This window comes from Uranotaenia lowii, chromosome 2 (genome assembly GCF_029784155.1).
Source record: "Uranotaenia lowii strain MFRU-FL chromosome 2, ASM2978415v1, whole genome shotgun sequence".
Classification (NCBI taxonomy): Eukaryota; Metazoa; Arthropoda; class Insecta; order Diptera; family Culicidae; genus Uranotaenia; species Uranotaenia lowii.
The window spans coordinates 50,969,977-50,982,238 of record NC_073692.1 but is presented as its reverse complement, the minus strand read 5'-3'; the positions used below and the strand labels follow the sequence as shown (position 1 = coordinate 50,982,238).

Sequence of the window (12,262 nt, the reverse complement as noted above, 5' to 3'; positions counted from 1 at the left end):
TCCCACAGCTGCTGCCAGTTGGACATCGAGTCCTCATTGGCGAGATCTCGAACGTTGGGCGTGTCTTTGTTGTCGTAGCAATAGACATCCTCCTCAAGCAAAACCGAGATGGACATAACACCCGCTACTACACAGGCGGTTTCGGACGACGTGGTCCGGTATCCGCTGATAACCCGCAGGTTCATCAGCCGCTGAACGCTGCTAAGTCGCTGAAGGTTACAGCTTCCTCCCAAGGCCTGCCTCCAGGCCACTGCTCCGTACCGCAAGATCGATGTGGTCACACTTGCCAGGATCCGCCTTTTGCTGCTTTGGATGGCCGAGGAGTTCGGCATCATTCGTGTGAGTGCGGCCGTGGCCATTGCCGCTCTCTTGCACACGTATTCGACATGGCTCGTGAAGCTGAGCCTGTCGTCAATCATCACCCCTAGGTACTTGATTGCGCGTTTGGACACGATATTGCACGGTCCAACGGCAATGGTACCTGTTTGGGGTGATTTCAGGTTGGTGATAAGCACCATCTCGGTTTTGTGGTGGGCTAGACGCAGGCACTTGGAGTGCATCCAGCGTTCCACTGTCTGGATAGCTACCGTGGCCAGTAGCTCAACCTCCGCTGTTGAGGAGCCTCTCGCCAAGAGGACTACATCATCTGCAAATCCTACGAGTTCGGCTCCCGATGGGAGGCTCGTTCGTAGGAGTTCGTCGTAAGTGATGTTCCACAGAACCGGGCCGAAACCTCTTGTCTTCGCAAACCCTCGCCGGTCATATACTGCAGTTGGCGATTGTGGAAGTAACTTTCCACAAGCCTATACAGATATGCCGGGATCCTCATTTGGATGAGCGACGACGCAATCGCTGTCCAACTGACACTGTTGAAGGCGTTCTTCACATCCAGAGTGACAACCGCGCAAAAGCGGAGCCCTCTCCTCTTGGTCAGCCTGGCTCTGTCCGCTACCTCGATGACCGAGCGGATGGCATCTACGGTGCTGCGACCTCGACGGAAACCAAACTGTTTCCCCGAGAGTCCGCCCTCACTTTCCGTGTATCTCTGAAGTCGGTTCTGGCGACAGTAGTGCAAAAAAGCATCCGTAGAGATGTGGAAAATCACCGACAGCGGAAGAGGCAGCGAGTTCAAATTTTCCAGGAGAAAAAGCGCCGCCTGGAGAAGGAGGAGCTCGATCGCAACTGCATCGTTCCGTGCCGTATCGTGCCGCGAGCCGAAATGTTTAGGGATAAGGACGGAGGCGTCCTGACAGACAATTATGAGGTGATCAAAAGGTGGGAGCAGCACTTCAATAAACACCTGAACGGCGCACATGCAGGAGACCAAGAAGTACATCGCCGGGCGTAGCCAAAGACGAGATGTGAAGTTAAGGAAGCTATTCTCCAGCTGAATAGCAACAAATCGGCTGGCAAGGATGGCATCGCAGCTGAGCTCATCAAAATAGGCCCGGTTGGTCGATTGCCTACACCGGTTGATGGTCCGGATCTGGGACACAGAACAGCTACCGGAGGAGTGGAAGGACTGTGAGAACTACCGAGCGATCACTGTCCTAAATTCCGCCTACACAGTGCTGTCCCGAATCCTACCACGCCGTCTAATACCTTAAGCAAACAGATTCGTGGGAAGTCATCAGGCCGGCTTCATGGAGATATGGTCAACGTCGGACCAGATCTTCACATTACGGCAAATCCTTCAAAAATGCCGCGAACACCAGGTCCCTACGCATCATCTTTTTAACGACTTCAATGCCGTCTACGAGACGATTGACCGTGACGAGCTATGGAAAATCATGGACGAGAACGGCTTTTCCAGGAAGATGATCAGACTGATCAAGGAGCCGATGGATGGAGCGCAGTGCTGTGTGCGGATTTCGGGTGAATTGTCGAGTTCATTCGAATCACGCAGGGTGCTTCGACAAGGCGATGATCTATCCTTCATCATGTTCAACGTGGCGCTAGAAGGTGTTATTAGACGAACGGTGGGCGAAATGTGGAGATCCTTACCTGCTCAACTTATCTGCTTTGCCGATGACTTGATATAGTCGGCAGATCATCTGCGGCGCTAGAGGAGATCTATAGCAAACTGAAACGCGAAGCAGGAAGGATTGAGTTATGTCCAAGACGAAGTATATGCTGGCCTACGGGTCCGAGACCGACCGACCCCGCTTGTCCAAGTGGATCGGATTTGGTGAATGTGGGATGTTCGAGAAGTTGGAGAACGGTTGCTATGGACCGAGTAAATTTTAGGAATTATGTGAAACGGAATGCAATGAAAATAAAAATTAATAAATGTGTTATTTCTAAGCATCCTAAGGATCGATCCGATGAGTTTTACGTAAAAATATCTCTTTTATAAATATAATCAATGTATGTATGTATGTATGTATAATCCATCCAACGACCCCCTGAGCTGGCAGGTATGTTATGCAAAAGAGCCAATATTAATCCATTTGATTAAAATTGTTCAATCGCGGGTGCTGGTGGTGTTAGCTCTATCGAAATTCCAGTAACCCATTTCAGAATGGCACCTGCACATCCCGAGGCTACTTTCATTGCCAATAAGCCCCGCCCAATCATAGCCGCATGACCAAATGGGTCATGTAATTATGATTAGTCTTTCCATCTTTTATTGTTGACATATCTAGGAACTTCATAAATATAATCACCAAATTATATAAACTTAGCACCCTAATACGTCCAATAAAAGATGGACATGTATTTAGTTTATGATTTCAGTTATAGTTACTATTATGGTATAGATGAAGATAAATAATAAGTTTTAAAAAATAATTTAACAATGGTCGTAAGTGTTGGAAACTGGAATATAGCAATCGTATTTTTCTGGAAAAAAAACATGATTGATAAAACATTTGATGCATAGATTGTTCGAAATTTCTCCTTTTCTACTTGTTATTCATCCTGTGGCGATCCAGCTGAAAATCTGAAGGATTTACAAATATTTATATTATAATGTAAATATAATGACTGTATATTTTTTACGAATCTGAAACCATTAATATATTAGCCAAAGCATAAAATTTTATAAGATATAGACTATTGTTGTGAATTTGAGTTTTTTTTTTGCTGTAAGGTTGTGAAACTTTAATAATAATTAGTAATATTATGTTGAACAAAAGCTGGTTTAAGTTTGTTTTTTTTTTGTTCTTGAGGAATTTAAATACACTGTGTTTTTCATCCCGTAAACTGTTTGAAAACACTCATTTCTGTCCTACGCATGAACTCGTAAAAACTAGTAGGCTATGCGAAATTTGAAACCTCTCTAACCTGCAGGCAGCAAGGGCTAGATTTATAGGTATACTACTCCGCTGCTTGCATATGTATTAGTAGGCCAACCAAAAAATAGTTAGAGAAATTGCACAGAAATGTATGGAAATGTATGGAATACATAATTTTAACTTAGATTTTTATTTGAGTTTAAAAAAATTGACTTTTGCTTAATTTCTCATAACTGATTTTTTTACATTTTTTATTATTTAAAATAAAGAAGCATTTACAAGTAGTAACAAGTCATTTTTCTTTCGCATATTTTCACGACTTCATTTGAAAAAATGCTCTCCGAAATTCGATTATTTTGCTGAAATACTGCTAAATGGCCAAAGAAAAACTGACTCGTAGTCAGAAAATTGAAAGCTTTTGAACATGAATTTTAATAATTGCTTTACAAGCTATTTCAAAGAAAGCGACTGATCACTTATTTGAACAATAAGACCCCTCAATTTTCCATAAATTGTAATTTTGTTTCAAATTCCGTACATATCGTTCGAAATTTCATAACTATTTTTGACCCTGCGTTTTCACGGTTCTGTCGATTGAGGTTAAGCGCAATGTTTTACCTAATGATCTACCTATCTTGGCAAGGGCACACCTTAAGCGAGGGAAATCATGATACTGCCCAAAATATTTGAGCCGTTCTTCTTTCTTATGTGCCTGATCTTTTTAAACTATAATATTTTACTCAGCCTTTTTTTACAATTTATATCGCATCTAGTCAAGCACAAAACTTTTTTAACACATACCATGATATAAATTTGTTAGAAACATTGCTATTGAACTTTGCAGTTTTGAAATTGTTTTGGTCGAGGAGAATATTACATTCTAAAATGCAGCTCGTAAAAATGAATTCAATCAAAAATCTACCAAAACTGTCCTCGTTAAGCAGTTGATTTTAACTTTCAACATGGTTAAAAAAACAAATTTGAGGTGAATTATCAAAATATTAAGATATATTGCTTTCTGAGTAATTTTACCCTAGTTTAGTTCCAAAATTTCCGAAATAATTTATTCTTTAACTAAACTCAACAAACACATTTTGGGAAAAAGGCGCACTAGTCTTGTAAAACGTGTATGGCAATTTTTTAAGTTTTGATATTTGTAGTTTCTAAATACATTTCTAAGTATGTTTCTTAGTAAATTTCCTTGAATGTGACTACCACTTGAGTAGAAAATGCAAGAGCAGTTTTAAGTTCGTCCTTTACAAAATGCTAAAATTAAACTAACATTACATCAGTAAACCACACAAATACAAGCTGTCGACATTTCTTACCAATTTTTCCTACATTATTTATGTTAAACCTGACCAGTCGAAATAAAGCTTGTGCTCAGATCAAAATGGATGCATGACCTCTAAAACGTGTAGGGTATTTCGAATTTCAAATCCACTCTTCGTTTATGCACACGATCATAAAAACCCAAAAGGCTTACTACAAAAATATTTTTTCTCCTCATATCCCTCAATGAGCTTATGTGTATCTAACTAGACTCAGTCTAAATAAATACTTAAATTATCTATACAAAGCCCGACCTTAGAACTAACCCGCTGTCATACAAAATAGTAAACAATATTTCACGCGACAATTTCAATTAATCTATTTTCTTCAGATAAATTTCCATTTATCAGCATCCACAACCAACAACACAAGTGTCTTAGGGATGAAAAGTGTCATGGAAAATAAAAAACACTAAAATTACCTATATAAGATTGCAATTAAACTTGATTCGGATATCATTTCAATCAAGCATACTTCTTAGACTATAATCGAAATAAAATCAATCCTTCGTGAGCCCTGATCTTGTCTATGCCTTACAGACTTTCTATCATTTTATCACTATTATAACTATCTTCTTGTTGAGAAGAATTTTCAAATTTTAAGGTAAGTTACTTATTAAAACCGTTTTTCACAACCTTTTAATTGTGCATTGTTCAAAAGCTAAAAAGATAAAAAAAGAAAGAACACACTTTCCGACAAAATCCACAATTCTATATACAAACATTCACGAAATGATTGATGGTTCCCTTCTTCGTACGCAAATCCTCTTTGGCGACATCCAACAGCCCATGAAAAACCTTAAACCATAGCTGAAACTCCGAAAAAGAAAATTAAAATTACTTGTAGGTAACAAATAAATTTGTTTAACTTTTTGTTTCCGTATAAATGAAGATCGATATTATGTTTAAAAATGAAAATAATAATCAAATAATGATTAAAAGTAATGAAATAATAATTCTGGTCGGAGGGATTGAAATATACTTAGCTTTCATATCTTTTATAAATATAATCAATCATGAAAAATTTTAACATGTTTATTTGTTGTTTGGTTTTGATCACCGCACTTTTCTATGGTTTTCTTTGATTGATAATTTTTCGGTGATCTATTTAGGACGAAATTAAAACTGCTGTTTTTTTTACGTTTCGGCCTACTGAGCTTCAGCCATCTTCGGAAAAACTGTATTTAAAATAGATAGAAAAAAATTAAATTTTTCTCAGCTTTGTTATAAGAGTGTTATAGATGCTGAGAGGGACGCCCCAATTCAAGAGAACGATCCAACCAAACATCAAACCGACGACGAACCAACCTGAAGCACACCGAGACGACGTCTGACTAGGAGCATCTTCTTGACGTCGATTTTAAATATTAAGAGACGGCCGTTTGGGAAACACGCGCAAAAAAAGTTGTGAGTTTCGAGATAGTGTGCATAGGAAATAGTTTTTTGAAAATATTGTAAAAATTTATTGCTTTCTATCTATTTTAAATACAGTTTTTCTGAAGATGGCTGAAGCTCAGTAGGCCGAAACGTAAAAATCAGCAGTTTTAATTTCGTCCTAAATAAATCACCGAAAAATTATCAATCAAAGAAAACCATATAATATGTTTATTTTGAAGCTCAGGCTCCTAGTAAGCCTAAGCCCCATTTTTACAAATTAGAAAGAAATCCTAAATTTATGCTTGTCAGAAAAAGGCATTATTAGGATCAGTGCAGCTGCACTGCTGCCAGCTAATAACTTTTCATAGAGAGTAAGCTCCAATGTTAACAAACTGAGCATTTATGTGAATTTAAAATAGTTTTTTTGAACTGTTTTCTCGGTGCGGTGACTTTGTTCAACGTTAGTATTGTCAAATTCGGTTTAGAAATTTTAATTTCGGACAAGGATATAGTGACACAAGTTGAATTTATATTCAGAGTTTAGTTCTTTAATAAATTTAACCCTACGAAAATCATTATTTTAAGATGAAATCACTATTTCTATGTAGTCATCAAATAGTTAGTTTGTCAAAAGAACATACGATTCCTTATTGTTAACAATTTTTTTGACATATGATGGTCCGTTGAATAAAAAAAGAAATTAAGCATTTTTAATGACCGCGCAGTACCTAAATGAGATTGAAGCAAGAAATGGAAATCAAACGATATGTGCCACTATAAGGTTTTTTCAATGCAGATATGAATTTTTTCTAGATCAATAGAGTTTGAAACAGATGAAAAAAATATGAAATTTCTACAAGAAATGAATATTTAATTTGAAGAAAAACATTTTTCTTTCGAAAAATCGTTCAAAATACAAAAAAAAAGATGTCATAATTTTCCAATACAAAAAAAAATAACAACGCGGACCAGCGTCCGTCTCAGGAAATATATGAATCGTTTATTATGCAATCCTATTTATAGTGAAAGTTGGTGTCCGATGATATTGCAAACAATCTAAAGACTTTTAAAATGAAATAACGTTTTGTTATGGTATGGATTTTATTTAAATTTCAGGATACGGTGATAAAGAATTCAGTAGACTTTTGATTTCCTAGTGCACTGCCGCTATTCGCAAGACTGTCCCATATGCATTTTCGTCATTTTTCAGTTTATCTCAAAAATCGTTCAAATACAGTGAGTTCTTCAATTTAGACTCAAAACTTTCATAACTTTGTTCTCAATATATATGAAACAAAGAACAAGTCATGTCTGTCCTATATGAAATATACCCGCAAAGCTGTCCCATAAAAATTGCTCCTCTAATTTACTCAATAATCAACTCAAAATAAGCAATAATTTAAATAACGAAAGTTAGACTAGATAAAACAGTACAGTAATGTCAAAAATAACAATTTCCATAATTTTTACTAGCCAAGTCGCAAACGTGTAGTAATAAAAAATCACAATTATTCACTACATTTGGGCACCTGAAAAACAATTCACCGCACTCCCGCTGTTCATCCTTCAACTCCGCTGTCATTCTTACCCGATCATACTAATTAAAGTCTAAGGTTTCTAACAAAACTGAAAACTTGCTGTTAATTTTTGTCCATTCAAAAGTTATTAACATTTTGGTGAAGCAGGTTTATTTTTAAATACTGAGCACCTTCATCGATAGCTTGCCTTCGCTAATATTTTTCCACGAAAAACTTTCAATGTCTTCGGACATCTGAAAAAATAGATTCCACATATCCCTAGTTTTGCATTACCACTTGAAATATTAACTGAGCCTCTCTCTTAGTAGTTTTTAGTACAAATCATACAAAATTTGACCAAATAGGACCAAATACTTCAACTAATCGAAATTTTAGGAGAGTAGACCTGAGCATATATTTTCCCTTAAAATACAATGCAGAATCCGAATTTTTGACAGAGCTTCTTGTGTGGGGTAAAACATGACCCAAGGCTGACTTGGATGGATGTTATCTTCAGCATTAATAATCATTTTAATAACTTGATTTCAATCTTTCAAATAAAGCCAGAAAATACAGTGAGCGAAATAAGAATAGTACCAATATGTGTTTTGCTTGTTAAAATATGAATAGTAGAAAATCCCCAAAATTCTCTTCTACAATTAGTTTTGAATTGTTCAACGGATAAATCAAGCATAAGTTTACTTATTTTGGACTTTGCAATTAGCGTCGAGAAAAAAAAATGGGGCGAAATAAGAATAGTACCACTTGTGTTTTTCAACAAAAAAAAGATTATTTCTAAAAAATTACTAGGCAAAAGTTAATTATAATGCTTCTACGAATTATTTGAATAGATAACTGCATTTTAAGGAGTATTATACAACTTCAAAGGTTTTAAAGGGAGTTTTAAGAGATGCTCCTCTCGCGTTTAGGAATTTGATATTTGAACTATAAAACTTTATCAAACAAGTGTTACTATTCTTATTTCGCACCCTTTTTTCATATTGTTGGTCCTCAACGCCAATTTCAACGTCCAAATTTTGATTTATCCGTTAAACAATTCAAAACAAATTGGAGAAGAAAATTTAGGTGATTTTCAATCATTCATATTTAAACAATCAAAACACATAGTGGTACTATTCTTATTTTGCTCACTGTATGTGTTGACTAAGCATTATTATTTGAAAATTGAACATAAACAAGAGATGATGTTGAATACTCTAATTGTGTACAATGATCAAAATGTAAATGGTTGCTGGAGTTAAGTTTTCAGTTCTAGGTAAAAGCAAAGTTTTTACGGAGCATTATTCAGGTACATGTGCCACGCTTCTTATAGTTCACCCGCTTTTTTTGCACTGACCATCAACATCTGTAAACAATAACACGCGAACAGTTTTCACCTCCCTTTCTATCATTTGTCAAATAAGATACTATCTCAAAACAAATCATTTCATTCTCGTTATCACCCCTCCTTCGTTCCATTCCCCGAAAAAAAATGTGAGTCTTCGGTCAAAAATTTAAATTTATATTCTCTCTCATCGCCATACACGCGGGTGCCGACCAGACGAAATGATGCTAACGATTTCCCTTCAGCATCAAGCTGAAGCCACGCTATCTAAAAATTTAAATTTCTCTATTTTTTATGTTTTTAACCACAACCCAATAAAAAGCATTTATCTAACGTCAGTTACAAATTGAGATGTTGAAGTTCAATTTTCTAATTTAAAAAAAAATGTTCAAAAACTTTTAACTCCTTTCGAAAAATCATATCAGACTGCATACCTTCACTAGTTCACTCAACGATTGTTGAATTTTGGCGTTGTGATTCTGTATTGTTTTTTTTTTTGTTGGATTTGTTTTCACCCAATTTTATTCTTTCTCCACCAGGACGATGACAACGCTTTTGGCTTTGGCCTTCAAAAATATTTTCTCCCTGTAGGCACTTACCTACTACACTAAAAGATGGACTTTGGGGAGCACAATCTCGATATATGGCATTTTCCTTTTCTTTTTTCCCCTTCTAGCTTGATCAATCCAACTCGGCCCCAGGTCAGTAAACCTGCACGACTCAGCACGTTTCTGTCACGATATACACTTGAATTATCTATGTTTTTCTTTGCTCTCGAGATGAAATTGACACTTTGTTTTATTGGCGAAGGTTATTTTTAATTCCGGCTTTCTCCCCTCTAGGAGTGGCACTTTTTTTTCCTTCACCGAATGCAATCGTTTGAAAAGTGGTGGAAATCAACAGGGGAATTTTCACTTATGATTGAGTTTATTGTTTTATCACAATGGCGCTAATGATTTTCGGTTTTTAAACTACAATTTATAGAGATTTGCCTAGAAAATATTCACGGTTCCTCCCAATTCTGTGTCACTTTCCGTTTGGGCACTTTCACTTGCTTAACCTTCTGGCCGAGAAAAGCTTTTGGGGCTGGGTGGAAAATCTTCATCTCATGATTGCCACAACAGCCGCATTCTGTCACACTAACACACCCAAAAACGACAGGAGGCGCCAAGTAAAATAAAAGCTAGGAAAATGCACTGCATCAGCACTCACACTTGTTCACCATAGAAAGGACGAACGGGACGAACTCACCCATAAGACAAAACTCACGTGGATGATGTACTCTCACAAATACAGTCGCACTAATCATATGATTTCTTGGAAAGCTTCGAGGGAATTTCAAGTTCAACCGAGAGACAACTCAACTCTCCCTTAATCCTGCCCGGAAAACAACAAAGCTCCTTTACAGCGCTTAGAGATTTTCATAACCTGAATGGCGTTCCGTTCGGGAAAACTGCTGCAAAACCGTGTCCGATTCGGGCGGCTTTCGGAACCGCACTGAGGAAAATTTCACCAAAATGCATTTGATGAAATCATAGTATGCGAGATTTCCGCGGAAATGGAGCACACTCTGGGTTTTCTCATTCTCACTAACATTCTGGTGAGTAAGATTTAATGCTTCTCACCTGTTCACGATTCGTTAATAGAACGATTCAGAGATAAAGTAATTGTTTTGACAATATCGACAATTTTGACAATTTTGACAATTTTGACAATTTTGACAATTTTGACAATTTTGACAATTTTGACAATTTTGACAATTCTGACAATTTTGACAATTTTGACAATTTTGACAATTTTGACAATTTTGACAATTTTGACAATTTTAACAATAAGATTCTTAATTTAGAAATTTGTTCATCTAACGCTTTTTTTTGCTTGTTTATTCAGAGCAAAGCTGAAACTAGATCTCCATTCTTTTCTGGGATTTTGTAACAAGTTGCGGACCAAATTCTAGATATGTCATTTATCGCTCTCTGCAAGTGTGCTATACTTACAATCATAACTCAAATTTTATAATTCTAATAATGAAACTATTATCGACAATACTAAACACAAAACGTTGATAATTCAATGTTGATATGATCCAATTTCGCGTGTGTTAACTAAGAAATGAGCCGCTGTACTGATGGTAACGGAATTTTGGTAAGCACTTTTTGGTTGCATACGTTGCGGGCGCAACCTTTCAGTATTGAAATATTTCACAGAGTCAAGAGTTCAACGGAATATGAACATTTATTTAAAAAAAAACAGCGAAGAAGCGGCAATGAGTTGCCATCTAATGAAACAAAAAAAATCAGAAAACAAATTTAAGATCCTTCCATTAATTTAAATATGAACATAATTATATATTGGTTCGTAAAGTGAATAGATCAATTTAAATAAATTTAAATGAAATGTTTTGGCAGCTTTTTTAATCAAAAAATTTATTTACTTTGAACGTACACTCAGGTTTTTTATCAAAAAAAACTAAATTAAACGTGATGAAAAAAAGAGCGATTTAAAAAAGTATAAAACAAGAAAGAGCCACAGAAACCCCTGAACAGAATGAAACATGATTTTACAAGGGATCACAACTTTGAAATGCGATTTCTGGCCGTTAGAAACGATTTTTCGCTATTTGGACCGAAATTTTGAGAGTAAATATTTTTGACATTACTGAAGAAAACAAAAAAAAGATTTTATTTCATTTAACAAATGTCTAAAATACAATTAAGTTATCAATTCTATAAAAATTCATTAAAAGTCTGCTTTTTACAGTATTGGGAAAAGAAAAAAAAATATAAAACATTTGTATATTTTTTTCACTGAAGTCAAAATTACTCGCCGTCTTGGAGAAAGTTTGTGAAAACCATTATTTTATAGGACACGAATGGCACAAGGATGGTGAAGTGTCATTAATAAAACCTAAAAAAAAATTATGTAATATTCTAAAGTTATGTCAAAAAAGTGCAGATTTATCTTAAAAAACTTTTACCTTTTTCCAAAAGTTTAGGGGCATCAAAATTAATCAAAATTAGCTTTTTTTTTTTTTGATTGCGTAAGCGGCGGTCTATACTGGTTTAGTTCGGCGTGAGTGAGTGAAAAAAAAGTGCGGAGCGGTCGACTTTTTGTCACAATTTGGTTGCGGTCGGGGAAAATTGGATTTTGTTCGTCGAAGTGTCGATATCACGGGGTTTAAAGTGGAAAAGTCATATTTACAGTGATTTGATTCAAGCGTCTGGCTTTAGAAGAAAATAATTGGGGCGCCATCAAGAGGGAAGAGGAAGAGGTCTTGAATCGGTTTTAGCGGGAGTGGCGATATAGTGTTTCGGCTCGTTGGGGTGAGCGAGAAGGAAAAGAGAAGCAAGGTGGTGAACTTTATCTAGTGCCAACGCAAGGAATATTAAAAGAAGGTAGTGCCGAGAGCCATATTGGATTTTTTTTCGTGACGTCACTGTTGCCAAGCTGTCGCAG

General features: G+C 36.3%; 1 protein-coding gene across 2 annotated transcripts in view; it reads right to left on the bottom strand.

Annotated features, from left to right (window-relative positions):
• Positions 1-10,290, bottom strand: part of LOC129745302 (retinaldehyde-binding protein 1-like) — a 43,488-nt gene extending 33,198 nt beyond the window's left edge. Inside the window, exon 1 of one of the 2 annotated variants that reach the window (XM_055738289.1) lies at positions 9,406-10,290. The gene's annotated coding sequence lies outside the window, so the exon portion shown is untranslated. The other variant, XM_055738291.1, reaches the window with a different exon arrangement.
• Between the last annotated feature and the right edge of the window lie 1,972 nt (positions 10,291-12,262).